This window comes from Dendropsophus ebraccatus, chromosome 12 (assembly GCF_027789765.1).
Source record: "Dendropsophus ebraccatus isolate aDenEbr1 chromosome 12, aDenEbr1.pat, whole genome shotgun sequence".
Classification (NCBI taxonomy): Eukaryota; Metazoa; Chordata; class Amphibia; order Anura; family Hylidae; genus Dendropsophus; species Dendropsophus ebraccatus.
In genome coordinates, this window is record NC_091465.1 from 65,129,126 (window position 1) to 65,156,969 (window position 27,844).

At 44.6% G+C, this 27,844-nt stretch overlaps 1 protein-coding gene and 1 long non-coding RNA gene across 3 annotated transcripts in view; one reads left to right on the forward strand and one right to left on the reverse strand.

Moving 5' to 3' along the window:
- RPS19 (ribosomal protein S19) overlaps positions 1–27,844 on the reverse strand; it is a 298,818-nt gene that overhangs the window by 191,523 nt on the left and 79,451 nt on the right. The window lies entirely within an intron of this gene.
- LOC138768904 (uncharacterized) overlaps positions 2,894–27,844 on the forward strand; it is a 61,000-nt gene continuing 36,049 nt past the window's right edge. Inside the window, exons 1-2 of the long non-coding RNA XR_011359181.1 lie at positions 2,894–2,951; positions 4,245–4,359. This is a non-coding gene — a long non-coding RNA (uncharacterized lncRNA). The remainder of the gene's footprint in view (positions 2,952–4,244; positions 4,360–27,844) is intronic.

Genomic DNA, 27,844 nt, shown 5'->3' on the forward strand with positions numbered 1-27,844 from the left:
TAAACAGGGTGTGCCTAGATGGAACTATTACCATCTGTACACAATGTTCAGCTCCTCTTCGCTGTACCAGGGAGCATGGACAGGGCCGGCGTCAGCACAGAGCTTACCTGGGCAAGTGCCAGGGACCACAGGGAGAGGGGCCGCTGATCGGATGTTCAGCCTGCTCACTGTAATGCAGGGTGAGGGGCTGAATATCAGAAGGTGCAGGACCTGTGAGCCTCCTGCAAAGAGGGAGGGATGAAGGTCCTGATCACATGACCAGAAGGTCCTCAAACTAATTACAGTGTGGAGAGCAGCCAGACAGAGAGGAAGAGGGAAAGGACTGAGCTGTATTACTGTGTGTCAGTGTCTGAGTATGTCAGTGTAAGTCAGTGTGTCAGTGTGTCGGTAATGTGTGTTTGTGTATGTTAGTGGTGTCTCAAGTGATTGTGTATAGTAGAGGGATGAGGGGCCCGCCGAGGCTCTGTCACCCTATGGCCCAAAAAACCTGGGGCCGGCCCTGAGCATGAGGAACCTTGTGGAAGTCTTCAGACCAATGTGATGGAAACCACCGTCCCCAGTCAGCCCACAGGTCCTCCCTTCCCTTGTGTTTCCACTAGGCTGCTGCAGGTTTAGGCTGCATTACACTGGGGCCGCCATCGGATGCTTCTGTTGCAGGTTCCCTAAAAAATGCCAGATAAACTGACGGTGCAAACTGACAGACCCTGTTAAATTCAATGGGGACTATCAGAGGGCTGCTGACGTGCCAGCGTTGGGATATTTTGCTGTTTTGCTCCAATGCCATAGCAGAACAGCAGAATAAGCAGCACAGGTGTGAACCCTGACTTATCTACCTACAGAATGAGAATCATTTCAATATAATGAACAAGCGACACTATTCTGTATCCTGTTTACATAGAGCCTGCAGATGACCCGCCGCCTGCCGCCAGCTGCTACAATGCATCAAGTGATGTTTGTTTTTTTCCCTTGTATTTTTACATAGTACATCATGCGTTTCAGCCGGCAGATTGTATAGCAGGCTTGTAGACCAGCTGACTACATTCAGCACCATACCTCATAATCATCTGATAGGTTTCATTGTTCAGGCCAAACCTGCGGCAGAATTGCCCCTCGATAGTATTGAGAGGTTGGCTCTTAGGTAATGTCATGTGTCAGGAATGTATTTTTGAGGTTTCTATTCGCTCACATCACTTGCTTCTGTTAATGTCCCTCCTCTGTAGAGCGCACCTACTCCGAACAATACATATGTCATTTCCAGTAATGGGCAAGTACCCATTACTGTCACCTCCAAGACAGTCTGAAATCTAGCTCTATTGTGTGCCTATGAGAGCTGTGAAGACTCTATCTAAATAGGGAAACTACAAAATAAGTGCGCCCTCCGCCCCTCATTACCGAATTGTGAACCATGAAACAAATCTCATTTCTCATTCCTCTTGTAGATGTAGGCGGCATTTCTGTGTGAGTTTCTCCTTTCCTAGAGGTACTGATACGTGTAGGCCCCAATCTGACACAGTCCTGGGGCACTGTGCATAAGGGCCATGCCCTATTTTTTTGGAAAGGAGAAAAATCAAGAGACGGTAATACTTCCATGGTACACCCCAAATAGTAATCCATATAATACTTTTGATAGTATCACTTTAATGTGTACCTGTTACATCATAAAGACATGTGAAACGTTTCGATCTATCGAGGTCTGAGTGCTGGTATCAATGGGCAGACAAGGTGCGCACACCTTAGTCATGTGACACACAGCCCTGAGAGAACACGCTCAGCGTGCACTTCTCCCAGTCTATTTTAGCAAATAGGGTCTGAACACAATCCAAACTTTTGACGTGTCTCTGCAACATTGGCCCAAATTTACTAATACTGTCTAAGCACGTCAGAATTTTCAGCCAGATTCAGCTGCAGTTTTTGGTGCAGAATAGACCACGCCCCATTTTGTATACACTCCACCCCCTTTTTGTACCAGGTGGAAAAGTGTCCAAAATGCATAATAAATGTGTGCCACTTTTTCAACCAAAATTCTGGCTGAGACCCATTAGTAAATCTGGGCCATTGTGTCAGTAAACATTAAGTCACACAAAGTATTTTAGCATTAAACAATGGCCGTTGTTGCAGGTTGCAACAACAGCAATTTTTTAATGGCAGAGATTGATTATATTTCAGTTTATGCAACAACGGCCATAGTGTATACCCTATGTATACACTACGGCCATTGTTCTTTGTGGTTGCACTAAATAATGGACTGGTCTATTTTCTGCCGCCGCTATTCAGTGAACAGCAGCCGTACAAAATAGCCCGTGCTCACAGTGTAAAGTATGGCTCCCGGACAGGGCCGGCCTTTGGGGTGTGCGACCTGTGCGGTTGCACAGGGCGCATCACTCCCGGCCAGCAGGGGGGCGCTCTGGCAGACAGTGACAGCTGCACATTTAGCTATAGAAATGTGTGCTGTCTCTGTCTGCAGGAGCGCAGGCACACTATAGGAGGAGGAAGGCGCAGGGTGATCAGCCATAGAGGCGCCCGGGCAGAGAGGCAGCTCTGCATACATACTTATCTTTGGTGTAGAAAAGATCACTGTATGTCTGCAGGAGCGCCGTTAGAAACCACTGTATGAGCAGGGCGCCGGGCGGCCAGCTGGGGGAGCGATCGGGGCGGACAGACATACACAGCACGACACTGTCACATAATGCATGTTGTGTATGTCTGTCGGCCCCGATCGCTCCCCCTGCTGGCCGCCCGGCACCCTGCTCATACAGTGGTTTCTAACGGCGCTCCTGCAGACATACAGCGTACCGTTCCTTTCTACACCAAAGATAAGTATACAGAGCTGCCTCTCTGCCCGGGCGCCTCTATGGCTGATCGCCAGCATCTCGTGCGTCCTGACGGACGAGTGACGTCACTGGAGCGACGCCTGCCGAGCTAAGGAGAGGAGACGCGTGGCGGGGAGCCAGGTGAGTTAAAGTGTCTGGTTTTTTTTTGTATGTGTGTTTGTTAGTGCCTACATGGGGAGGGGAGGTGGTGGCAACTACCTACCTACAGCTACCCACAAGTACCTACCTACAGTTACCTATAACTAACTACAGCTACCCACAACTACCTATCACTAACTACCTACCTACAACTACCTATAACTAACTACCTACAACTACCTACCTATAACTACCTACCTGCAGATACCCACAACTACCTACAGCTCACTATCTATAACTATCTACCTACAGCTACCGATAACTACCTACCTGCAGATACCCACAACTACCTACAGCTACCTACAGGTACCTATAACTACCTTCCTACAGCTACCTACAGCTATCATCTTACAGCTACCTATAACTACCTACAGCTACCTATAACTACCTACAGCTACCTACCTATAACTATCTACCTACAGCTACCTATCTACAGCTACCCCCATCTCCTCTCTGTACAGCTCCCTGCCCACCCTCCTCATCCCCCTCCTCTCATCTCTCTCCTATTGTTTGTAATGGCTAACCGCCATTTTACATCTTTCCCCAAATTTCCTCTTATTTCCATCTTTTCCCTGCCCTTCTTTCCTTCTCCGATACTGCCAATTCCCTCTCTCTATGATCTATCTCAGGAGATCGCTCTTGCTCTGACATTCTGGTGCTCAAGTGACAAATAAGTGCGCTTGTGCATTATATGGGGGCACAGAGCTGCCTGACTACTATTTGGAGGCATGTATTGGGCATACTGCTTATATGGGGGCAAAGTGCAGCCTGACTACTATTTGGAGGCATGTATTCAGCATACTGCTTATATGGAGGCACAGAGCAGCCTGACTACTATTTGGAGGCATGTATTCGGCATGCTGCTTATATGGGGGCACAGAGGGGGCCTGACTACTATTTGGAGGCATGTATTGGGCATACTGCTTATATGGGGGCACAGCTCAGCCTGACTACTATTTGGGGGCATGTATTGGGCATACTGCTTATATGGAGGCACAGAGGGGGCCGACTACTATTTGGAGGCATGTATTGGGCATACTGCTTATATGGGGGCACAGCTCAACCTGACTACTATTTGGGGGCATGTATTGGGCATACTGCTTATATGGAGGCACAGAGGGGGCCGACTACTATTTGGGGGCATGTATTGGACACACTGCTTATATGGGGGCACAGAGTGGTCTCTGTTACAGTGTGAAGTGATACAGATGAGAATTTGTATAGCGATGAGGATGGTGCTGCATTAGAGAGGAGCCTAATATGTTTCTCTGGCAGATTCTGCGGAGTCGAGGTGTCACCAGGAAAAGTCTCCATGATGGTCTAAACAAGAAGAAAAGAAAAAGGGCCTGCAAAAACATCACCTGCCATTCATACAGAGAAAACGCCCCCTGTGAGTCTAGTATTGAGTATTGTTGTATGTTAATGTATTATTATTTTTTAGTTGTATGTGGTATTACAGTTTGTCTCTATTCACGCCAATGGAACTGGGTTGTAATACCACACACAACCTGAGGACTGGGAAGGAGCAGTTTATGAAAGATAGTAGCCATGTTTTTTTTTATCCTGGATAACTCCTTTAATAGGGTTGTCTAAAATTGGAAAGGACAGCTACTTTGTTGCAGAAACAGCACAGCCGCAGGGACAGCAGCAGCTCCGTCCCTGTGTGTGTGTGTGTGTGTGTGTGTGTGTGTATATATATATATATATATATATATATATATATATATATATATATTTATATATATATATATATATATATATATTTTTTTATTTTTTTTATTATGGTGTTCTGGGGGGGGGGGGGGGGCGCCAGAAGACGGTTTCGCACAGGGCGCCATCTACCCTAAGGCCGGCCCTGCTCCCGGACGTACTTTACACTGTGGTCTATGGCTAAATGGAGTGGGGGCACACCTGATTGTGCTGCATTCCAATTAAAATCAAGTGACGTTTATCCGGCGATACTGGGAACAACGGCCATTGTTCATTACAGTGTGTGTGTGCGTGTGTGTGAACGAATGGACGTTGTTCCCATTCACTTCAATGGACGTTGCTCCCATTCACTTTTTCTTTGCAAAAACTTGCATCGTGTGAACATAGCCAAAACATGTCCAAATAAAACGTACAAAAAGTGTCTTACAGTGAACACATGACACTGTCATATAATGGCATAACACTTGGATAGATGGCCCAGTGGAAACAATAATGACACACACACAAAGTGTCAGACTGGGGTACCTTGGGCCCACCAGGGAATTTAATCCTAGTGGCCCACCCTACATATACCAAATATAACCAGTGTCAAACCTTTCACATTACTATAGTGACTTTGCACAGCGCTGTGTATGTGACCAGCAATGCTGGCTCACTGCTAGTAACTTGTCAGTCACTCTATGCAAACAGCATAGTGTGCCACTTAATTTTCTTGAAAGTAGAAGTGTCATGAAAGTCAGGGGGGTGCGGGAACATAATAACAAAAGTATACTTACCTGTCCCTGTGCCCTCATAGCACTCCCTTAATGATATCCGACAGACGCCGGCCTCCTTCAGCTCCTCCAGCTGCAACACCACATATTCGGCTGATGGATCATCCACTCAATCAGTGACTGGGACAGGACACCGCTGTAGTCACCGACTGGCTGAGCAGGCAATCCATCAGCCGCTCCGTGACATTGCAGCTGGAGGAGCCAGGGCTGAGATGTACACCGAACCCGGGCAAAAATGACTTCTCACAGCTGTGAGAGAGACCCGAGAGCAGTGCTATGGGGGCACAAGAACTGGTAAGTATATTTTATTATCTTGATACACACCCTACTGCCTGCCAGTCATTTGTTAGTTTCACAAGACTTCTCCTTTAGGAAATCTGTCAGCTGTAATTCATGTTCCAAACTGCTGACACTGTTAGATAGCTGTTACATCAAGAAGACACATGGTACCTTAAATATATTGGTCTGTGCTTCCATTGCATAGAAAATGCTTTTATTCTATGGTAGAAAGAGTCAAAGAGGCTTCTCCCTGCTTAATTGACGCTGAGTCCCCAGCAGGTTTAGGTATGGGAGGGGGAGTTACAAATTAGGGAACATAACGTGTACATACATATTACATACAAATATGCACAATATATACACACATCATACACAGATATAAAGAAATGCACATTACCTATATGCATACATAGTACACACACACACACACACACGATACATACATCAAATCCTTAGGGATTATATCAAATCCTTGATTTTATCATTTCCCTGCAACATATATATGATGTATATTTATGGTGTTGTCCATGTTGCTATGTTATGCTATGATTAGTGTGACCCTTGAAACCTTTTGACAAGTGCAGATATAGGTATAAACCTTGCGATGCGTGTTTTTTCTTCAAGATTTGTGTGCCCCTTTAGTCCAGGGATATGCACATACATGCAGGAGTTCTACTAGCCACTGCTCCATCCTACTTGCGCTTATTGTGCAGGTGATAGATCTGTGTAGCAGGCAGATGTCCAGCTTTATGATTTTGCAATATGTGATGGATCCCCAACTCCCAAGCATAATAAGTTACACCAAAGAATGCAAAATAAAGACACAACACATTGTAATCAGGTGTCAAAGGCTCCCAATTTTATTTAAAATTACATGACACTGAAAATGGCAGACCCCCGACTCACGAAGAGTCACCCTCCAGCACTCAGGCGAGGAAAAACCCCCTGTGGGGGAAACCTCGAGGGAGCCATGGCTGGAGAGCCACCCCTCCCCTGGGCTTAGAGGGTAATACCATACTATGAATATAATAAACTGGATGTGAGAGAGATCTGGCTGCAATATCTGTCATCTTACTGATGGATAGGCGGCTGTATCTCTTCTCCATCACAGATCAAGGTCCACTCCTCAAAAAGATGGAGACTTGATGAAGGGGTAGTCTAAAGCAGACCATCCCTTTTCCCCTGCTAGAACCTCCAAGGGGTAGGGGGCAGTAAAGTAGTCAAGCTCAAAGTCCTCTGGCGCATCCAAGATGGCACTGATCAGGGCGCGGTGCATTGGTTTATGGAATCTTCTTTATGACATAAGTGCTTGTCATCATAGTGCACGGTTGCCATGGTTACTGCAGGCAAACACATCAGAAGCATTAACCCCTTAATGACTGGCGATGCGCTTTACTGCAGAGGTCACTAAACACACTTGTGACCAAGCAAACAGCTTATGGTTAGGCCACACTAAGAACATGGTTTGATGTTGCCCATAGCAACCAATCACAGCCCAGCTTTCGTTTCTCAAATTACTCTGGTAAAATAAACGCTGAACTGCCATGCACAACTTAGGCAGTCTAACCTGCCCATAGCAACCAATCAAAGCTCAGCTTTCATTTTATAAGAGCTTGTTAACATATGAAAGGTGAGCTGTGATTGGTTGCTATAGCCGAATCAGATTGTGTTTTGTCTCTGGCAGATTGATAAAGCTGCTCCAGTGCTGTAAAGCTGATGATGATGATGATGATGATGATGATGATGACAGGCAGTAAGTGACGAGGTGAAAGGCATGTGCAGCAGTGTTGGATGATTATATGTCATCTTGGAGCTGCCAGACAGGGAGGCCCACCTCCTGTTTGGGGGCCCACCAAAGGGTAGGGCCCACCGGGGCATTCCCCTGCTCCCCTGTGGGCCAGTCCGAGCCTGCACACACACACACACACACACATATATGCTAAAAAGTAGTTGTATGCATATTTATTCATGCATAGACTGATGCCAAACTCACAGACATATAAGTATCATTATCCAACTTTTCAGTACTATGACCTTTATCAAGGCATCTATAACATAGAGAGGAAGTCTCAAGTAATTGGTGAAACACACAAAGATATATACACACATATTAAAAACATCTGTTATGGAAATGAGCTGGGATAGGAGATGTCTCAGGATGTTGGCATATAAAGGGAACCTGTCAGGCAGTGTGCCAGAGCAGAGCCCGCCCAACCCCCCGTGGAGCCTTGGATACTTCCTCTTTCCTGGAAATCCCGCTTCTAGAACCGGTCCCAGGAAGGAGATATCGCCGTTGGAAGCTGAGCGCGCTGTATGCTATTTACCAGAGATGAGTCCGACGTCCATATATATATAGAGAGAGAGAGACACTAAAGGGGTTAATCCTGGACATTCACTATATTTCACCTGGGTTTAGCTATTACACCTACTAGGACTCAGATATTATACTATCTGAGGCATGGGAAAACCAGAGATGTAATGTAATCTCCTGCAAAGGTAGTTTTGATAAAATGTGTTTGGGCCTGTTTTTAGGAATGGATGGCAGGTTTGGCAGTGGGCTGTCCGTTCCACTTCCTCCTCTCCAGATAAGTTTTGTGTTCGTGCAACTGCAGCTAGTTGTAACGTATAGACAGAACTGTCTTCTTTTTAGTTAGTGCTGGACAAGCATAGTTTATTTTGGGTTATGTCTAAAGCCGAGGCTGTTTATTTGCTTCTTGGATCGGATAATAATTGCAGGCAAAGCCTGTACTTGGACTTTACTCACTTCTGCCTGTTGACTGCTGTTCACACTGCAATCCTGCACTCTACTGAGCCAATCCTCCCAATATATATATATATATATATACACGCAAAATTGCCGGCAACCCCTTAAAGCACAGGTGTCAAACATGCTGTTCCTCTAGCTGTTGCAAAACTACCATTCTCATCATCAGGGCCGGCTCCAGCTTTTTGTGGGCCCTTGGGCGACAGAGCCTCGGCGGGCCCCTTTGAGGAGCAAATCATGGAGATACAGGCGAGGAAAGATTTGCAGCAGAAGAAACATGCGGCTGCTGCATATCTTTCTCCTCCTGTATCTCCTGATCTCTGCAGTAGTCAGGACTCTGGAGGAGTCAGACCCAGTCACAGGATTATATATATATATATCATGCTGGTGCTGCTAGTTCTCTAGTATACAGCTCCTTCTGTGTGTGTGTGTGTGTGTGTGTGTGTGTGTGTGTGTGTGTGTATATATACATACACACACACAGAGCAGGAGCTGTATACTAGAGAACTAGCAGCACCAGCATTATATATATATATATATATATATATATATATATATATACATTTATAATATGAACATGGTGAGACCTCTAGTTCTCCTATATACAGGCCCTGCAGTGATATACAGTGTGTGTATATATATATATATATATATATATATATATATATATATATATATATATATACACACACACACACACACACACACACTGTATATCACTGCAGGGCCTGAATATAGGAGAACTAGAGGTCTCACCATGTTCATATGATAGATAGGAGATAGGGAAATAGATAGATAGATAGATAGATAGATAGATAGATAGATAGATAGATAGATAGGAGATAGGGAAATAGATAGATAGATAGATAGATAGATAGATAGATAGATAGATACAGATATCTAGTTGTTTTGTGTATAGAGGTCCTGCTGTAATATATCTATATCTATTACTGCAGGATATATATATATTACAGCAGGACCTCTATACACAAAACAAGTAGAAGAACCAGCACATACAGGACACTTAGTTTGCAGAGCCTACCTGCTGCCCTCTATCAGGTCATGTGTCCAATCACATGACCCGTGACATCATCAAAGGTCCTTCAGACTCAAAGGTCCTCTTTCCTACTCGGCTGTAGGGAAGATTTGTGATGGAAGACAGGTGCTCGGGGGCCCCAGTATGGATCGGCGGGCCCCTAACTGTCACATGCGGCCTCTAGGGGCCCAGTCCCCTTTGTTACTACACTTTTTTTTCTTTTTTACTAACAAAAAAAATGTAGTAACAAACGGGAGTGGGCCCCTAGAGGAGCTGTGGGCCCCGGCATTTGCCCTACTTAGCCGGGTGCTGACGCCGGCCCTGCTCATCATGCTTGTGTGGTTATCCAAGGGCTGCAGGTGTTATAACTAGTGATTAGCAAACACCCTGATGCTCAGTTCGGATCCCGAACAGGAACATAAAAAAAATGGTTTTGATCGGTTTGTGGTCACCGAACATTCACAAACAAATAATAAACATACCTTAGAATCGTATGTTTCAGTCTACGCACATGCGTATAAATTATTAGTTGAAATGCATAAATTACGCAGTATGCATTTGCGTACAGTAGTAGCGTACATTTCAGTCTAGAGTTACGCACATAAGTACAAATTATCATGCGCAAAATGTCAATTACGCAGTTACGTACGTTCTCAAGTTCGAATATGTTCGAAAATGCTCATTATAACCATTCCGATCATCTAACAAATTGTTTGTGATCGGCGAACACGAACAATTAGCGTCATGTTCGTACGAATATACCAACATTTACGAACATGTTTGCTCATCACTAGTTATAAGCAGTGGTACCACTGCTGCGCTTGGCCACAGGGCCTGAGTGGTAGGTAGCTCTTTCTAAGACCCAATACTGGAAACTTTGCTTAATGGTAGATTAAAGTAACAGTACAGTAGAAAAACATTTGCCTTTAAAAATAGTAGAGATTACTGCGATTCTTAGCTGATCGTTCTTTTCTCGTCATTGGTCGCACATCTTCCTGTGTAAACAGGAGATGTGAGGCCGATAACAATAAAGGCAAGTAGTCTGCTGGTGAGAATCTGTGAAGTAAAAGTATTCTATTCCAAGTCTAAAGTATTTACAAGTACCCAGCTCATAAAAGGATCTCAGTCAGCAAAAGTATTATTTGTGTTGCACCTTGATTCAAGAGAACAACCTGGTTATGTTGAATTGCTGGACTCTGTAGTTCCTCGGCATAAACACCAACCCACAACAACCTATTAATGGGCATGTGTCAGTACATCCAAGGGTGGGCACATACCACTCCTGGCCACCGTGACAAGTTCCATAAACGGTACACTAACATCTTGTCCTTAGCTAAACACCACCTAGCTCTCCGGGTTACCGCATGTGCTGCCAGTTTTAATGGCTGCACGAATGATGGATTGCTTGTGCAGTCCAACCACCCGATTTCTCGTGTTATGTAAAGGCGCTGCAAACAAGCGCCGATCTCACTGAACAGTGCTCGATTGCGGTGTCCTGTGGGCAAAAAACGGCACATGTAATAGGACCCTTAGAGTAATATAGTCTCTGGGTTTGGTGACCTAGACTCAACAATAGTTGTGGGTGGACTACCTAGAGGGGGCACTGTCCAATATGCATGGCACTATGCTGTAAGGGGGTTCTAAATTTTGGGGGAAAAAAAACATACTCTATTGGTGGAGAGGAACTTGACGGGGATTGGACAGAGCAGTGGGGGAGACTCTTTTGCTGTGTTTACACGGAGCGATTATCGTTCGAATTTTTGCAATAACGATCACATTTGAGCGATAATCGTTCCGTGTAAACACAGCAAACGATCAAGCGATGAGCGAAAAATCGTTTATTTTGATCTTTCAACATGTTCTCAAATCATCGTTCATCGTTCGCTAAAAATTCGCAGATCGTTTCGTGTAAACAGTCTTTCAAAGATTCACCCTATGTAAAAGATGGGCTTAAGCGATCTTAAAAACGATCGCATTAACGATTTTTCTTACAAATTTTTTTACGATTTTTCCAACCATTTATTCGTCTAAACGCTGGTCGTTATAAAAACCAAATCGTTGCTTCAAAATCATTAAACGATCGATTGGGCGAATTATAGCATTAGTAATTCCGGTTGGGTAAATGGAGGCAAGGCTTGATTTAAGACCAGCTGGTCTTAATAAATGTTCCTTCAAATGATCAGCTGGTTCCAGTATCTGACTCAGATGGTATAAAATGTACATAACCAACAATAGTATAATATCAAATTCACAGACCAGTATCTTGGCAATTATTTCCAGCAATAGGAATACTTAGGATGTGTCAGATGATTGATGAATGACCAGTCTGGTGCCCTCCTGCAGGTGGGTGTCGGAGGTGTGTAGGTGGGCACCCCTGCCTTGTCTGCTCCTTTGTGCATTGTACTCTGCAAATATCCCAGTGTGAATGAAATCATTCTGGAAAGCTGGAAAATGTGGGGGCCTGGCTAGGGCTGAGTTACTGGGGTAAATATCAAGGTCTGCCAAAGCCGTCTCTGGCATATGAGACACCAGATGAATATTTTTTGCCCTTTTAGACACGTTAGTTCTCGTTGTATGAAAGGAAACAGGTACAGAGAGTTGTAGAACAGCCGATGTCTTTCAGATGCAGAAAAGCTGAGTTACAGTAATATTAAAGACTATTATCTATGAATCGACCAATAACATTATCTTATTGGGAAAGTTGCCCAAGCTGTAACTAGAAGTTACCTTCAACTTAGAAGAAGAATGAAGAACCAGAAAAGAAGGACAGAACAGCAAAACATAGCACAGAAACTACTCAATAACGTTTATTCGGGAAGGCCTGTGTTTTGGTCCATTGCCTTGAAATAAAATGTTTTCTTTAGAACTCATGCCAAGAAACGGATAGAAGGAACAGGGAGTGGATACTTTTGGGGGTAAGGGTATTAGCCAAAATAGGATTTCATGTTGTGTCACACTGTCTGTGAAACAGCAAGGACAATGGCTTGACAGAATCTGTCCTGTGAAGCTACGCAAGTAAGATGAATAAGACAATTGGCCAGCGGGAATGATTCACTCAAGTGCTCTCAGTAATGCCCATGGCATGCGGAAAGCCTGCATGCTGCTGCTCAGCCTCTGAGGTCATGCCCATAAGAGTATAAAGAGAAAAGTAAAGTTTCACTCAATACAACAGTAAAACCAGATTGTGTTAGTGTTTTCTGGTACTTAAACCTTTGCAGATGGAGACTTTGGTCGGTTACTGGCTGCACTGTGGCTGGTACCAGGGCACTGTGGCTAGTACTAGGACACACAGGGACATTGACGCCGCCACTGGTCTGGCTTTTACGAGAGATGTAATTTTGGAGACCTTTCTGCAGAACTTGTATCAGGACCCCTAACTATTATGCAACATTTATATTAGAGGTCTTCTTAAATAGAGGCATTTTTAAGGCCCCTCAAGTTCCATGTGCAACCACAAAATCTTCCCTCACTATACTTCTACACCTGGCTGTAACTAAGAACATTGTGGCTACCAAAAAGAACTAGGGCCAGTCCTAGAAACACTGAGATTAAATAGATACACGGAGGGCACTGAGGCTTGGATACATTGTGACCAGCACTGGGTGCACTGAGGCTGGTTAGATACATTGTGACCGGCACTGGGTGCACTGAGGCTGATTAGATACATTGTGACCGGCACTGGGTGCACTGAGGCTGGTTAGATACATTGTGACCGGCACTGGGTGCACTAAGGCTGATTAGATACATTGTGAGTGACCGGCACTGGGTGCACTGAGGCTGATTAGATAAGTTATGGATGGCACTGGGTGCACTGAGGTTGGCTTAATGTACTGTGGCTGGCACTGGGACACTGATGTTGACCTGATACACTGTGGCTGGCACTTGCATTGACCTGATGCACTGTGGTTAACACTGAGGGAGTGTAGGCTGATTAAATACACTTTGGTTGGCACTAGAGGCACCTGATACACAGGTGGCCCTGAAGTTGACTTGATGCACCATAGATGACTCAGGGGCATTAAGGTTTACCTGATGCACTATGGCTGGCATAGGAGGCAATCAGGTTGAGCTAATGCACTGTGGCTGGCAGTGGGGGCACTGAGGTTGACCTGATGCATTATGGCTGGCATAAGATGCACTGAGGTTGACCCGATGCACTATGGCTGGCATAGAAGGCACTGAGGTTGACCTGATGCACTATGGCTGGCATAGGAGGCACTGAGGTATACCTGATTCATTGTGGCTGGCAGTGGGAGCACTGAGGTTGACCTGATGCACTGTGGCTGGACCTAGAGGCACGAAGGTTAACCTGATGCACAGTAGTTGGAACTGGGGCACTTCACAAACGTGAAAGGTATGCTGTCAGTGATTGGAAATATTCCTGACCATGGACAGATAACTGATCATGCAAAAGGACGCTGGTTGACCTCAGGGAGATCAACCAAAACACCACAGAGACGCCATCACGTGTCTCAACGTCAGTGTATTCTAGAACATTGCCCCCTGGGAACCTACTCCACACTGATGAGGGGCAAAAACCCTGAAACAGCTGTCTGTGGATGGATACCTTGCTGAGGTGGTTTCCTTGACTGGAGAATGCCTTTGGCTTGGTTGTTCCTTCCCGGAGGAAGCTCTGGCTAGTTCACTGACGTCGAGACATGTGATGGTGTCTCTGCAGTGTTCTTTTGCAGATAACTGATCATGTCCATTAGATCTATAAGTTGACTACCTAAAATCTAGCGTGCCCTATTTGAAAATAATAACCATGTGGGCACATCTTATTGCATTATCAATACCAGCTCAATCCCTACACCACTGTAGTAGAATCAGTGATTTAGTGGTTTATAAGCTACATGTAGTGCCCAGACTCCTTATACTCAGTACTCGGCCTGTTGGCATATCTCACTATTACACATACTATTGTAGCCTGTTGGCATATCTCACTATTAGAGATGCATCATGTATTAATGCAGCTGTAATACCTGCACAGGGTTCAAGAAAGGGCAGTGGCAACTGTCGTAAACCATCATAATTCCTTCCTTAGTGCCATCCTATAAGCTCTGGCTCCTCCTCTCATGCCTCTTATATGTTTGTGCCAGTCTCATGTTCCTTGATATTGGCATCTTGTCAGCTCTGCAGAGGCGAGGTGCCAGCAATACAATCTTAGAAGCCATGGTACATTGCTTTCTGGAATTTATCCAACCCAAAATCCACCAATCATTCCGGCTCGGTCGGTGCATTTATGCATACAGAGTAGTCATTAGTAGAGACCCTTGATTGATTCTGCAGGTGATTTAATGCGGGCAAAGACTGAGCCATTCCTAAAGCCTTGACTTCTAAACAGAACACTGCCATCATTTTACATAGAGTGATGCAGTCAACAGAGAAGGGGGAGTATATGGATTTTGTTGCTGAAAAAAATTGCGGTTCCACCTAAAATGCAGTGAGTATTCATACATATACATCCCCTCAGTGTAAAATCAAATTCTAATTTATGAAAACTAAAAAACCTGCTAAAATCTAATTCACTGTATTGGTAAAATATGCTAAGGACTACCACTTTTCTTTCTATACAAAGTGCATAGTTGGCAAAAAAGGGGGATGGGGAATTAGCCAAAGGGTCATAGATGGAGAGTGCAGCAATATACAAACACCCGACCCTACTGTCCTAGGTGACAAAACTCAGCACCAGGGCCGTTCCTAGCACCCCGCGGGAAGTGCAGCTGTCCGGGAGTCCGACCTAATGCATTCTTGGGGGTGCCTCTTACAGATGAAAGTTGACAGGTAAGGTGATACTATCTACATGGGGGACCTGGCTACTTGGAAAACTGCCTTCAGTGGTGATTGAGCTACTGTGGAAAACTACCTAATGGGGGAGAGCTGGATAATACGGGAGACTTGGCTAATTGAGGGAACTACCTGCTTGGCTAATGGGGGAGATTGTTTACAGTGGGTTCTGGCTAATGGGGGAAATTACTTACAGGGCGACCTGGCTAGTGGGGGAAATTTTATATGGAGCGGCCCTACTTAATGGGAAAAACTATCTACAGGGGGCACCAATCCAATGGGGAAGACTACTTACTGGGAGTACCTATCTAATGGGAAAAATTTCCTACTGGGGGCATCTGTCTACCTACTGAAGTGACCTTACCTAATGGGGCTATCTACCCTCCCCTCAACCATCATACCTACCTACATTACTGTGGGAACACCGAGGACGGCATTATTACTTTTCAGGGCACGATAGGTTAGAAAAGGTAAGAATGGTGTTGGAAAAAATGCAGATGTTTGGCATGTTCTGTAGAGACTTGAATAAATTATCCTGACAGTCTGGGCCAGAGGGAGACGAAAAGGGAAAGTGAACCAGTCTTCACCTGTGAGTCACTGGTTGTAACTGTACTGTAATCTCTTATAGCATTTATATGGTCAGTGGTGGTAATGGTAGGGGTCATGGTATGCCAGTATTATTATTAGGTATTATGTTCGGTATCATTGTAACGTCTTTCTATGTATAGGGAATTTTATTTGGAATTATTGTGGAGGTAATACTTCATGAATGTGAAAGCTGGTGTAAATTATAGAGGGGAGGGGGGACTTAGGCCCTCTGGGAGCTGTAGTTTTACATGGTGCGTTAACCTGACTTGGTAATTAGAATATTGGATATTAAGAGTAGGAATAATTGATATGGAACATTATTATTTCAATGGTGGGGGTGGAGGGATCTGAGAGCGATTGACTTAAAGGGGCACAAAAATGGATAAGGAAACCACATTTGTATCCTCTGAGATCTCTTTAAACATGAGAATAGTCCACCATTCTTTTGTAGGTTCCATGTTGGCTAGAGATGACGTCGGTCTCAATGGGCAGGCTCTATCTTGCATGAGAAGAACAGGGGAAGATGCCTTCTGCATCATTCTGCCTCCCAGTCAGAGATTAGTATCATCTGAGAACTGTGAGAAGGAAGGCTGGACAACATGGATGCCCCTAGGGATATATACAGTATACTCATTCTGTTTTTATTCTTTTTGTATTTTTTTTTTTATTACATTGTGAGAAAATTATGACTGGTATATTTTTGTCTTCCTTTAATTGTTGGAGCATATAAGCAAACCAGCAGAACCTCATTACAAGAGACACAAGGGCACGGCCGGGACGGCCTCATACATTTCTATAAACTGTGTAGCAGTTTATTATAATTAACAGATAAAATAGCCATTACTGAAGTGTAATCGCATGAGTGCATGGAAGAGTTCATGAATCCTCATCCTCCTGTGATCATCGTAATACGGCCTGCAGTCACCAGCCAATGTGGATCTACTCATCTACAACACCACCCAGAGGGAACACAGATAGAACAACTGAGGAAGAGGTGGTGGGAATGCTGAGGGTTATAGCCCTCTGCTGCTCATGGTATGGGTCACAGTGGTAATGATGATTGGCGTGCTCCCACCAGACCTCCCACACTCTCTGGGCCAGTGGGTTCCATTTTAATAGGATAGTATCTTTAGTTCCCCAGGATATTCTCTCTATGTGTCCTGGCTGATGGTGTTTGGGCTGCCTTTGGTAGTCAATAGCAAAAAGAACCAGACACTCATCCAAGGTGGAGGCACAATACTTGAACTCTGATTCAGACAGGCTTGGCTTTGGCTGGAGTAGCATTAACCCTAAATGTCTATTCCTTCCATGGGGATTCGTTTCTACTCTAGCCCTGATTTTTATCCATGTTAGCTTTCTCCCTGGTGCAGGCTATAAACTGTTTGGTGCACAGATTAGTAGTCTCTTATTTACAGCAGAGAATGGAGACTACAGGTTTTGGCCTGTTTGTCCCATGGTATAGCTCAGGAAGACACCATGTGCTTGACTCACCAGTACTGCAAATCCCAACAATGGGGTGCAGCTCTGTAAGTTCCTTGATCAGAAGAAGGCTCTAGATCAGCACCAAAACATGCTATCTGGACTCTGCAATAAAAATGTGGTTGTGAATTTATCAAAAAGTCTTGGACTGTCTGTGTACTTAGCACTCTCACTGTTTCTGGAAACTTCTTGAGACTGTGAAAGAATCATAAGTTCATCAAGCGGAAGCAGTAGCCTAGTCCTAGTATGAAGGGGTGCTTGCTTTGCCTATCCCCATAGCCTGACTCACTCTGTTCTGTTACTCACTAACTTCCTTCTGAAGAGATAATTCAGCTATACATGAGCTATACCCAACTTCTTGATTTCAACAGCTTTAGTGAACCTGAAACCTGCCTTAGCCATTGTATTGCCTGAATGCAAAATATTAAAGGCCCAATATAAAACATTACTATTAAACTTCCTAAACATCCCCATTTGTAGTGAATCAATAGGTATCTTACGATCCCATGCTGACCACTTCTGACCATCCCTGGTAGGCAACTTTGTTACCCACTTGGCGCCATCTGCTGTACATTTACAGTGCCCCAGATGTGAGTCCAACCTCTGGAACCCCACCTGTCTAGGGATGGAGGTGATTGTAAAGCCAAAAACAGCTGAGATAAGTGGCAATGCAATTTGTATTGACTTGTATTGGGTTCCAGTGATCAGGCACTCTCATGGTAAAATCTAGAAAAAAAAATGGGGAAAACTCTAACTGAAATTTTTCTTCTTTTCAAGACCTTTATCATTGGAAGAAAAATAATGATATATAACACAGCAGGTGTCGCCACGTTCATTATGAACTGACCGTATAAAATTACCAAGTGATTTAAACGATAACCCTTAACATCATAAGGGCCCTATTTATTATATGGAAAGATTAATGTGCAAAACATTGTTATATTGTTCAGATTTAGTCAATAATCTTTCAACGTGATTTTCCGATGGGATCAGGAGTATAGAGTATATGAAATATCGTAATAATGTAACTGACGACTATCAGGTCGTGTACTATGGTGAACGACCATAATCAGAGAAAACGAAAAAGGACCCTAACAGATGAAATAAAAAAACTGTTCATATTGTGAGAATCCTGGAGTAGCCTTGGAAAGCCCATGTAAAGACAGCCTAACCGTACAACCTCCAAGAACAAGGTGATCCCGGCCGGATATGACCCCGGCATTAGACTTATGTATTCTTATATGAAATCCCTGCCTTATCAATACAATTGGGAACTTACAGCCACAAATTGTCTTCCTTCCATCTCCCTCCTGTGCAGGATGTGGGCTGAAGCCGTCAGTCACTCACGCTGTGTTGTCATTGTATCTTATGTGCGGATAAGGAGGATTTGCTGGACTGAGGAGCGTGCAGATGGGAGCGGGGAGTGTTGATGTCAGTGCGCTATCTTGTGAATGTCTGGCATATACACATGTAAAGCAAACACGAGATGAAGAAATTTTACCAAGCGAATGGTGTTAAGTCTCGCACTTCATTTTAATTTCTGCTCGTTCTATCAAAATCATTGAAGAGTTGTGACTCGGTAATGTCATTCCAGACAGGTTAAGCTCTTTTCTTCTGATGGCGAGACTGCAGCCCGTATATGTGGATTGAATGGATTTGTTAGACAGTGTTATTTATCTGCTGATAGGAAAGATACAGATATAGAAACTAAAAGGAGATTGGAAGTCATTTTTAGGAGGTGTTACAGGAATATTTCACAGGTACAGAATAAGCATAGACATCCGTATGCCGTTCAGTGAGTATGGTACTACTTGGCCCTAGTATAACTTATCAGGGCTGTGAAGGGTGCATATATAGCTTAGAAGGGTGCTGTTTTGCAGACATTAATATAGCCTCCTTGGGTGCTGGTCTTTGTCACTTGGTAGAGAAAGTCAATAGCTTATTCCTTTGTTTCTAAACAATGCATTTCTCCGGGAGACATGAGACCTGCACCGGTTCTTGCCACTTTATAGTAAAATTGTTCTGTGTACAGTATTAGGCTTTGTTCAGATACTGTATGAGATCAGCCATTCCGTGATGCCGGATGCGACGCTAAGTTCTGATGCGGGCGCATCCGTCCGTGCCCGCATCAGAACTCCCCACTGCACACAATGGAGTGTGCGTCCGGAGCTGCTCGCTCCACTGTGTGCACTGACAGGATTTTCTGCGGCCCCTATTCAATGAATAGCGGACGCAGAAAACTGACATGTCAGTTTTGTACGGCACCGCTAGAGATCCCTGGCGGAGCGCATACTAAACGGGACATGTATGAAAAGGCGTAAATGCCTTTTTTAGGGGCAGATGGGGCAAATCGTCGTAAAAATATTTGCAAATGGTATTTTTTTCACAACTGCCCCATCTGCGCCACCTTCGCCAATGGGGCGGAGTGGGGGCGTTACAGGGGGTGTGGCTGCACGCAGAAAGGGCGCGGCCTCTGCGTTCGCCGCATTTATAAATGATACTGAAATGATACTGAAACCTATGCCAGCTCTGAGCTGGCGTAGGTTTAAAAATGTTCACACGGACGTGCTCCATGCGGTCGGGATTTATGTAGAGGCAGTGCGCCTCTACAAAAATCCCCTGAGCTCTGGAGCAGTGGGGACATTTGTAAGCCCGGCATAAAAAACGCCGGACTTTATAAATCTCCCCCATTGTGTATACGCTCCGGCCGGGATTCCATAGACAGCAAGGTAACGTAAATTTTCATCTTAATCACGACCATTGTTGCAATTGGAAACAATGGCCTTACTTTTGCGAAAATATACGTTGAGTAAACATGGCCTTAGTAAGTGTTCTCACTGTATATACTGACAGCAGCTCCCTGTGTACCTCATAGAGCTAAAATCACACTCACCTCCTCCAAGCTGTGCTGACCTGCTCTGTGGTGAGTCTATCCATAAGATGACCGGCATGGAGGAGCATGTGACTATGCCCGCACCCCAGTGTCCTCGATAGGCATATACAGGCTCAGTGGTGGACACTGGCGAGTGGAGTGGGGCATGGTCACATGTTTCTCTATGCTCGGCCATCTTATGGACATGATCACCACAGAGCAGGGCAGCACAGCCTGGAGGAGGGGTGTCTGATTTTAGCTCTGAGGCACACAGGGAGCTGCTGTTGGTATATACAGTGAGTACACTTACTAATACTGTACACCGAACTAAAGTATATAGATCAACAGTGTAGTGTCCCAGTACAGGTGTGCCACTACATCTTGTCTATCACCTGTAATCTGTAACCTCATTATTACACTTTTTAGCAAATACAGCCCTACACCTGTGTTTCCACTACATAAAACAACCGTACAGCTGTCATTTTAGCGTGAAAAGACGGACGTCGGTAATGATGGCTTTTTGAGTGTGACTGCGGGGGGTCTCTAACCTTCCTTCTGGCAGTCAGATCGGCAATCCATGTATAGAGTCTGCACAGACAGGCTCTATGGATCAGTGTATATAATGTAATGTAAAAATGTGAAAGTCCCCTATGGGGACATAAAAAGTGTAATCATTTTAAAACGTTTTATAAAACATGACATAGCCCCTTCCCTAATAAAAGTTTGAATTACCCCCTTTTCCATTTTATAAATAAAACACACAAAAATAGAAAAGCAAACATTATATACTGTAGCATGCGTAATCTTCCGATCTAATAAAATAATAATTATTATTGTTCCCGCACGGTTAAAAAAAAGCCAGGATTGATTATTTTTATTACATTTTATTTAAAATAAAATGAATAAAAATTCATCAAGTTATGTCTCATCTACACAAATATGGTATTAATAAAAACTAGAGATCATGGCGCAAAAATTGACACCCCATACAGCCCCGTAGGTGAAAATATAGAAACGCTATCAGCTTAAAAATGGGCCATTGTAATCACACCTATATGCAAAAAAAAGTTTTAATAAAAATAGTAAAACATTAAATAAGCTATATAAAATGCATATCGCTGTATTCAGACTGACTTATAGAAAAAAGATATCATGTTAGTTTTACCGTAAAGTGCATTACGTAAACAGGGAGCCCCCCCCCCCCCCTCACCCTCACACACAATTTGCAGAATTGTATTATTTTTTTCCAATTTTACTCCATAAATGATATTTTGGGGGTTCCATCATACATGTTATGGTAGATCAAAAGTACACCTGTCCCTGAAAAACCAAGCCATTACATGGCTGGAAAAATAAAAGAGTTATGGCTCTTACAAGACGAGGAGGAAAAATGAAACCTCTAAATTGAAAATTGTCCCGTTGGGCTCTGTCCTTAAGGGGTTTAGGAAATCTGGTTTAATGATATGGGGGGAGGGGCACTGTTCAGAATCCTCATCTCTTGGCCTACCACTTAGGTTACTATTACACGGAACGATAATCGGCCTAATCGGCCCTATCAGGCCTATTATCGTTCCGTGTAATAAACACAATGATCAGCCGATGATCGTTGTCATCGGCTGATCGTTGATATAGGTTCTGACCTATAATTGTCGGCCACCAACCAGGGGCTGACGATTTGCAAAAGAAATACATTACCTATCCATGGCCCAGGGCTCTTCCTGCTCCTCTTCTTCCCGGGTCCCGCGTGCTGCAGCTGGGACTGCCACAGCCAGTGATTGGCTGAGCGGCTTGTCCGCTAAGACAGGGCGCTCTGAAGCTGCAGCACGTGGGACCCAGGGAGAAGAGGAGCAGGAGGAGCCCTGGACCCGGGATAGGTAATGTATACAAGTTTAGCAAGGGCTGCAAGGACATCGGTAACAATGTCCATGCAGCCCTTGTTAAACGATTATCGGGCCGTGTAATAGGCCCTGTAAACGAGCACCAATCTAGCAGATCGGCGCTCGTTTACTGTTATTATCAGGCCCCCATCGGGCCATGTAATAGTACCCTTAACTGCTATTTTGAGATAGATCAGTTCCTCAGAGTTTGATGGACTTTATGTTCTCTCAATATTACGGATAACAGTAGGAGGGTTTCACACCAGTTTAGATAGCAGGCAGGGGAGAGAGAAGTCCTGGAGGACAGCTTATACATGCTGGATAGAGAAGGGAGAGCAGACACAAGAAAGTTTGCTGGGAAAAATCATAAAGGCTGTGTACAAATATGAGAACATAGGGGGAGATTTATCAATCATGGTGTAAAGTGAAACTGGCTCAGTTGCCCCTAGTAACCAATCAGATTTCACTTTTCATTCCTTACAGACTCTTTGGAAAATGGTGGTAGGTGGAATCTGGTTGCTAAGGACAACTGAGCCAGTTTCACTTTACACCATGCTTGATAAATCTCCCCCACAGGGCTCATATAGCACATTGTAGAGGCTGTAGAAGCAGCATTTTAATAAAATCCTATGGAGAAAATGTTTTTGCACCATGATAAGTACAAATCAAGAATTAAAAATGCTAATATTTTTTTAAGGTGCCCAAAGTTATCAAACCACAATTATGAACAAATCGTATCAGACACCTACAGTCTGCAGTATAGAGGGCCTGCAGTACACAAGATCCACAGTACACTGGGCCTGCACTACATAGGGCCCGCAGTACAAAGGACCCGCAGTACAGACGGCCCGCAGTACAGATGGCCCGCAGTACAGAGTACCTGCAGTACAGAGGACCCGCAGAACAGAGGGACTGCAGTACACAGACCGACAATACACAGGGCCTGCGGTACATAGGGCCTGCAGTACAGATGGCCCGCAGTACAGATAGCCCGCAGTACAGATGGCCCGCAGTACAGATGGCCCGCAGTACAGAGTGCCTGCAGTACAGAGGACCCGCAGTACAGATGGCCTGCAGTACAGAGTACCTTCAGTACAGAGGACCCGCAGAACAGAGGGACTGCAGTACACAAGACCGACAATACACAGGGCCTGCGGTACATAGGGCCCGCAGTACAGATGGCCCGCAGTACAGATGGCCCGCAGTACAGAGTGCCTGCAGTACAGAGGACCCGCAGTACAGATGGCCCGCAGTACAGAGTGCCTGCAGTACAGAGGACCTGCAGAACAGAGGACCTGCAGAACAGAGGGTCTGCAGTTCATATGGTTTTTATCAGTTTTTTTCCTTTCTTTTTAGTATCTTCTTCAGTTTAGCAGCACCAGTTTACAATATAGTGGATTTTTCTTTCCTAAATACATTTATTAAGGATGAGATGTATTGAGAATGAGATTTTTAATTGTTCCATCTTTAGTACTTCAATTTCTGAGAGTAAAAGATCTATAAATGTTTATAGGATTTTACCCCCTGGCGCCCACTAAAGACATTATATTTCTAACCTGGTTTTTTAGTACTACCTGAGATCATTTCGCACCATATCCTGACATCCAAAGCTCTGCAGTTTATTTCAGGTCTGCTATTTTTTGTTGACTTTTATCTTATTTTTATTATTCAAAAATGTAATGATTATTCTCTGAGCCAAGAAGGGATTCATTGTGCAATATGCTGATAAGGCATCTCATTTGTGGAATAGCAAATGAACCTCATAGAGGACCCTAGTACCATTTTTGGGGGTTACAAGTAAAGAGGTAGCAGACTCATCTCACCCTGGTGCCTGTGGAACTCCATAAGACCCTCTGCTACATAGGAGATTGGTGGGTCATCTGTGTTTGTGCCCCTGCCTATATATCTTATACACATACATAGACATACATTGGTGGGAGTCCAACTTCTGGTATTCCCACTGAATAGCTGCTCGAAGGGCCCATAGAACTTAGACAAACGCTGCACAACGTTGGCTTTACCAGGTATTTGACTCAGTTCCATTCACTTGTTTAGGACAGAGCATCTGTAAGCTGCAATACCAGGTGCATCACTGTACATACTGTGGCAGTGACATCACCATGTATGAACACTGATGTCACTTCCTGTTACAAAGTCAGCCAATCAAAAAGTCTGGTCATTAAAGGGGGAAAGTCATTTACCTATTATGTGGAGAAGAGGGCCCTATGCCTCCATAAATGACTGGTTCTTGTACAGCTTCTCCCTCAATTGCTCCAACAAATTGTTACAGTATATGGGACTTTTATGGTAAATGGTGTGATTTATCAAGCCTGCACCTGGCATACAGATTTTTGCGCTAACCAACTTCAAGAGAGGCCTTTCTAGAAAAATATAATACAGGTTATGCCAGTGACTAATAGAATATCTCTCATAAGGACTTTTTGCCTTCTTTTGGATCAACACAGTAATATTATAGGTTGAACTTAATGGACCAAAACATGTTTTGCTGGAAATCATCAGCCTGTTAGGGTCAGGCTCCAATATTTTGGGTCAACCAGAGGGTTCATTAGTTTTCTGGAGGACCAGACTAACACACATTTTGCTATAGACTTAGGGTCTTATAACCCGGCCCAATCATAAACTGTAAACGAGCCTGATCTTAGCGATGTCCGTGCAGCCCTTGCCTTCGTGTAAAATAGGTAAAATATTAACTAACTTTACCACATTCCCCGGTGTCCTCTGAGGCCTCCCCTGCTGTCTGCAACTCTGCCTTCTGTTCAGATCTCTGCACTTACAGACTGCAGCCACCCAGCCAATCACTGGACGAGACAGGCCGTGGCCAAAGATTGGCAGAGCGGCCAGGGGCCTGTCTCTGCCAGTGATTGGCTGTCAGTGCAAAGACAGCAACAGAAGGAAGAGCTGCAGACAGCAAGGAAGGCCCGAGGACACCAGGGAACATGGTAAGGTGACTTAATATTTTATTATTTTATACAACATATATATCATCAGCCGTTGGCCACACATCAAGATTACACGTAGTGATGCGTGCCCGACGCCCAATGATTTTAGGTCTAGACCTAAAGAAGCGATCAGCCGATGATCGTTTCATTGGCTGTCCATTTTCTTTTTAGGGCCCTTAGGCTAGGTGCCCATTTGCTTCAGAGTACCTGAGAGATCTTTTTGTCTTTAATGGGGTCCAGCAGGTTCCCATCCATGTCCATCACATGCCATAATACGGAGAGGAGTATCTACTTATAATTACTCCATCCAGCAGTGCATGAAGTACCTATATGCATAAAGTGGACCATTGGGGACTCCATATGCTACCATAAAGGTTATATCAACACGCAATAGTATGTGTAGATGCTCCTCTAATGCAGTGGTCTCTAAGCCTGTTGGGAGTTGTAGATTCCCAGTGACTGGAAAGCTGAAAATTGGACCACTGTACAAATTATATTATTCAAGTTATATCCATAGAGACCCAGAGACTCATTGTAAAGTGACACTGCTATGGAGGATACACAGTATAATTATTTCCGTGTGGACGCCTCTGCATGTTCCCATTATTTACCTTCTTCATGTCTGACAACTTGTAGACACAACATTTTGCCCCAGATGTGATGTTCGGGCCTTGGCTAATTCAAGGATACTCATCTCTTTCGGTATTGGAACTCATTTTCTACTCTCAGTCATGCTGGAACGTACTATCATCCTGAGCCGGGGTTATATAATTTAAATCACCGTCTCCTCCATTATTAATCCTAATGCTCTACTTAGCTTTTAATAATCCCACAGAAAGTAATTGCTCACAATTTGCATTTTTCTTGGGTTTAGAAAAAAAAAACATTGTTATATTAGTTTTCAAATTTCTTCTCCATCTGCATCTGTTTTATAAATACAATGTCATATTTTATGCTATTAGAGAATGTCATTTATTAACTTTTGCACTGATTATCAGCCTCAGCCACATTCACTCCTCATATATATAAATACATTCAGGTTGGTTTATTATATTGCTGAGATAGAAGGTGCCACAGCATACACTCATATGTTATTAACCACTAGTTAGTGTAATTAGAACTCACATAACAAACAAGAAAATAACTACTATATTACTGCCCTGTGTATACAGCAAACTACCATCATTCTCTGGAGAAAAAACAGACATGGTCGCACATCCATATACTTATCACTGATCCTTTTGCTTTTGAGCACTATATCTTACTAACATCAGGAGTTAGTTACATTTTGATCAAAGATCAGGCACCACGTCAAGGTTCCTGATACCTGTGGGTCCCTTAGTAAAAAATGGCGCAGCCCCATGTGGCGACCACTAATGCCACAACAACAGCGCTAGAGGGAGAAGCGGCCCAGTTGTCCAGCAGCCCCAATGCTGCTGGACATAGCCCCCCTGGGCTCTGGGTCACACCATCCACCAACACTGCACCTCAACAGCAATGGCTACCAGCGGAACCTTAGCACACAGAGCAGAGTGATCAATGATAAATATATTGATGTGCAACCGTGTCTGTTTTTTCTCCTATGTATAAGTGTATAACTACTATAATACTGCCCCCTTTGTAAAAGAATATAACTGAATGAGGCCGCTCTAATAGCCACCTTCAAGAAGGGCTTGTCCAGTCGGGTGAGAGACGTGCTTTCCGCCCGAGACCTACCTACGTCCCTGAACGAACTCATCCTACTGGCTTCCAGGGTCGATACTCGTTTTTCTGAGAGAGAGGAGGAGGTCTGGCATGAACGGCGACTAAGCCTGTCCCGTCGCCATCACCAGCTGGCGCCGGTCTTCCAGAATCCTGACGTTCCGGTGTCCCAGTCGACTCCTGAGATTCCTATGCAGGTGGAACGGGCTCACCTGACGCCTGATGAAAGAATTCGTCGTCTAGAGCTGAATCTCTGCCTCTACTGCGGTGGTTCGATCACTTTCGGCTGAGATGTCCCCAACGTCCTCAAGCGTCGGGGAAACGCCAGCACCTAGGTCCGGTGGGAGAGGTCTCCCTAAGTGTGAATGCCACCTCTCCAAGGTTGTCTGTGCCAGTCTCCATCCAGACACCCTCAGGACAAACTCACCAGACTACTGCCTTTCTCGATTCTGGGTCAGCAGGCAGTTTTATTGCAGCTACATTGGTCCAAAGATGGTGGCTTCCCATGACCCAACTAGCCAGACCCCTGACTATCTCCTCGGTCACGGGCGAGATTCTTACCGACCATGTGCATTACCAGACCGCACCTCTAGTCCTCCAGGTGGGCACTTCACATCAGGAAAAGATCTCCTTCTACGTCCTGCCCCATTCTTCTTCCACCTTCCTCCTGGGACTTCCTTGGCTGCGATTACATGCCCCTAAGCTGGACTGGAGAACCAGGAAGATTCTTAGTTGGGGTCAGGACTGTTCCAATCGGTGTCTAAGGTTACCTCAGCCCAAGTACTCTATGTTGTCACCCGACCCCGCCAAGCCTCTATCCGGCCTACCGGCGGAATACCAAGACTTGCCTGATGCCTTCTCTGCCACGGAGGCTGACTCTCTACCACCTCATCGGACGTACGATTATCCCATAGACCTCCTTCCTGGAACTTCTCCTCCTCAAGGTCGGGTGTACCCTCTCTCAGTGCCCGAGACTGAGGCCATGTCCTCTTACATCCGGGAGAACTTACAGAAGGGTTTCATCTGCAAATCCACATCCCCTCGCCACA